We start from the raw sequence: 4,552 nt of genomic DNA, 5'->3' as shown, positions 1-4,552 counted from the left end.
AAGGTTTTGGTATTTATTAGGCCAGTCCTTGTTGATCTAATCATCCATCTTAAAAGTTAGAAAAGAAGAGGGAGTAACTGTATGACACTTTAAAACTACTAGAGAAAGGAGAATTTAAAATTGAATATGAGTCCATTTCTAAGGGAGGTTGACAGTTTTATTTTTTCAGATGGAATCAGAATATACCTTATAACATGAAAACCTCTGAACCAGCAATTTCCATTGCAGTCAAAAGGTGAAATGGACTCCACCTCTGTACAGTCTCATCCAAGTTTTCCAAATGACAGCCTTCGGCATTTGAGTGTTATGTTTTTTATTATATTTGAGATGACTCTTCTAATGTGTTTTTAAGTTGGCAGTGGCATAAGAAACATTTTTATATTACAGAGAGTTTCCTTTTAAATTAATGAAAGTGAATAAAACTTTGTAAGATCATCTTCTATCAATTCTAAATTAATTAATGTCAGCTCTAGTGGCAGGAAACCTTAAGGATAAAAGTACTTCAATTTAGATTAAAGGCAGTAAAATCTATATATCTATACATTATATCTTGTGAGATATCTTTAGCTCTTAAAGAAAAAACAAGTAAAGACAATATTTATGTTTATAAACCAATAATTAAGAACACATTTTAATTGTCATTGTTTTTCAATGTTAAGTTAAAACATGTTTTCAAGGGGATGTTAAGCCCACACAAGGATGTGAGTCGGCTGCATTTCTTATGAGTTCTTAATGTGTTACTATACAAAAAACACCAAGCAATGCACAATTCAGCCCAAATAACACCATTACATATTTCATCTACAATGCAACAAAATTCAGTTCAATTCTTTCGTTGACCAAACTTGCCACTGCCTTCATAACTCGCATCCTTCCTAAGTAGCAGAATGTTAAATTCGATGACATTTGAAAAAGATATAGAGGATATGGGATTTTTCCAAACTACCTATGTGTCCTTACTCTCCAGAGTATAATAATTTCTGAAAACATGTATTTAATTTTCTTTTATGCTTTTAATTTATGGCTGAGAACTTTTCATCTTGCACCACGTTTGTACATACACACACACCTCTATCACTTTCTAATAATATTCCTCAAAAGCAGCTTAAAGCAGCCACATAAGTAGTACTGTTTTCAAGATATTGTAAAAAGGAGTCTAAATCAAAACAAAAGAAAAAAATTTTTAAAGTGCACACAGAGTGAGGAATGTACTTTATAAAAAGTCACCACTTTTTAGAGTGAAAAGGAATAAAGGTCGGGAAAGGCAGCTGCTTAGCAGAACAATCTGGAAAAGAAGAAATGTGTTGCTTCTAATGACATCCACACCATCCACACAGATGAAGCATTCTGGGGTCCGGGCAGGGTAACTCTCTGTAAAGGGAGTTTATGGCGGTGTCAGGGTAGTATCAGAAAAGGGGGCATCTCATCTAGATTCTGCAGTATATTAATAACAGCCAAGCTGTCCACATTCGCAAGGGCTCACTTACATCCATGCTGAAGAGAGAAGCTGGCAGGTTAAATATTATAATTTAAGCCAAAGATAAGGCCACCACTTCTGCTGTAGTTTATCATCTCACTGCCTCCATCCAAGAGCCAGATCTCAGTCCTGACTATAAACTCCCTTTGTCCCAACTTTACTGGAGGGCAGAGAGGAGGGAAAGGAAGGGCAAATCACTCTAGTACAACCTGAGGCATAAGAATCTATGGACTGCCACTGTTTTCTGGGCAATGTTAAAGTATAAGGGAATTCTAGGTCTCAGGTTCAAACCATAGCTTTGTAACTTTATAGCTGTGTGTTCTTAAGTAAGTTACATAACCTCTCTGTACTTCAGTTTCATGCTCTGAAATGGAGATGATGATAGCAACCACCTGGCGAACTTGTTTTGAGAATTAAGTACTGAGGATTCATGTAAAGTGCTTAGTACAATGCCCAGCATGCAATTGGTTCTTTATAAATATTAGCAATTTTCTTGATTTTAATGTAAATAATGTCCATCCCCTGACCACTGGCCCCAATCAACATAAAACCACATCTCACCTCTCGTCCTTATGTTGGCCCAAAGCACTAAAGACTGCCAAAATAAGTTTATTACTCTCAACACATATAAGCATCTATATAGCTTCTACCAGAGAAGTAGAGCACAACTAATCACTATACCACTGTCAATCTTGAAATCCACTGATCTCACATAAAGGACTAAGCAGAGATGTTGAAGATACCCTGTGACCAATAAGGACAAACAGTGAAGCAGAAGTTCCAAAAGCAGCAGTCAGGTTCCAAAAGACCTGATTTGGAATCCCTCCTCTACCACTTTTCACCATGTAGAACTTTAACTCAGGCAAATTCAATAATCTAAGAATCACTTCCTTATCTTTAAGAAAAAAAAGAGAGAATATTCGGAATGACTTACTGGCATGATTTTGGGAAATTAGACAGAAATTTGCAGAGATAGAGAAAATATGTGGTTTATTACCTAGCACACAGCACACCATATATAGCATTATAATTACTAAGGTGAAAAAAAAAGTAGATTATGGACCCAGGGAACTGTGATAGGCCACAAAATGCCCCCTCCCCTTCAGAGATGCCCACAACCTAACCTCTGGAACCTGTAGAGATGTTATACTACCTGACAAATGGGACTTTGGATATGTAATTAAAGCCACAAATCTTATATTAAGGATATTAGCCTGGCTTATCCAGGTAGACTCAATCTAATCACATGGGCCCTTAAAAGCAGAGAACTTTCTCCAGCTGAAGGCAGGATAGAGATGGAAATCAGAGATATTCCAAATATGAGAAGGATCTGATGCGCTGTTGCTGGCTATGGGATGTAGGGGCCCACGAACAAGAACCAGAACTAGGTGCCTAGGAGATAAGGGCAATCCCCAGCTGGAAGTCAACAAGGAAACAGGGATCTCAGTCCTAGTACCGCAAGAACTGGCCTCTACCAACAACTTGAATAAGCTTGCAGTCAGATTCTTCCCAAAGCCTCCTAATAAGAGTCCAACCAATCAACAGCCTTGTGAAACCCAAAGCAGGGAACCAGTAAAGCCAACCAGATCTACAGACTACAGATCTATGAAATAATACATCTGTGTTGTTTTAAGCAGCTAGATGTGTGCTAATTTGTTGTGGCAGCAATAAAAATAGGAATGCAGGAATTGTTACTATAAATAGCATTTACTACTAGATTGTGATATTTTCAGTTGGAATGAAAGCAGTTTGAAGGCAGGGATGTTATCAAATAAGAACAGCCAATGTTTATTGAGCATTCGCCTCGTGGGAGGACACACTGCTAAGCATTTTACATATATTATCATTTTCAATCCTCAAAAAATTCTGTAAAGGAGGTGCTATTATAATCCCTATTTTACAAGTGAAGAAAATAAACTACAGAAAGATTAAAGACTTGACATTGATCACACAGCTGGCACATGGTGGCTCAGGTAGTAATTCTAGAGAACATGTTATTAACCATACTAATATGATGCCCTCTTCATGGTAAAGGAGTTGACGTGCAATCAATACTCAATATTTGTCTGCTGAATAGTTGAACAGATTAATGAAGGGATACAAAGAAAGAGTTTCCCTCTTCTGACTTAGTCAGGCATTTCAGAATCCAGATTTTTTCTGATACCTAAAGAGTGACATATTCAAAGAAGTATTATCAAATCATTGTACTAGTCAGTTAAGATAGGCAATGCTGCAGCCCCCAAATCTCTCAACACTACCAAAGTTTATTTCACATTTATGCAAAGTATATTCTGAGTTCAGGCAGCAATTCAGAGCATCAGTCTTCCATGCATTATCTTGGAGAATGAAGGCTACTTTGATTTTGTGGCTCTGCCTTCTCAGTAGGAGGTCCTTTAAGTTGCTAAGGCAGAAGTAGAGAACATATGGAGATATCATACCCACTCTTCCATGCTTCAGCCCAAAGGTAGCATTAAGCACCTCCACTCACAGCCCTTTAAGCAGAGCTAGCCACAGTCACCCCAAACTGCAGCAGGCCTAAAGCACAGCCTTCCATGCACCAGAGAGAACAGAAGAATCAGATATTGATGAGCACTAGTAATCTCAATCAAAATCATTAAATCCCACCATAACAGAAGGAAAAGTTTGCATTTTTGCAAAATTATAATAGCTCAAACTTCCTATATTAAGTCTCAAGAAACCCTGATCAATCCCAGTCTATTGACAAGCAGTCTTCCAATCTGCCTTTCATGACAAAAGAGAAATTATTTGTTTTCATGTTAAACAGGCTTAACCTCCTTTCTTTGTCTGTAAGTGACCAATAATGCTATATCAGTTTAGATCATCTCTACTTCCTAAAGCTATGAGGAGCTTTACATGGAGCTGTCAGACCACGGGTCTGGCCTCACACTGTCCCCAGACTGAAGGATCTTCACAATTTATCAACCGACACGGATCAAATATTTATCTATCCTCAAGAGCCAAGGCAGTCCAACTATCAGAAAGGACAAATGTGAGATTCGTTTTTCGTTTTTGTACAAAAACATCAAAGGTTTAAAAATTTCATCCTCCTACTCA

The sequence above is a fragment of the Tamandua tetradactyla genome, chromosome 3, assembly GCF_023851605.1.
Source record: "Tamandua tetradactyla isolate mTamTet1 chromosome 3, mTamTet1.pri, whole genome shotgun sequence".
In the NCBI taxonomy this organism is placed as follows: Eukaryota; Metazoa; Chordata; class Mammalia; order Pilosa; family Myrmecophagidae; genus Tamandua; species Tamandua tetradactyla.
Note: the sequence above shows the minus strand (reverse complement) of the source record.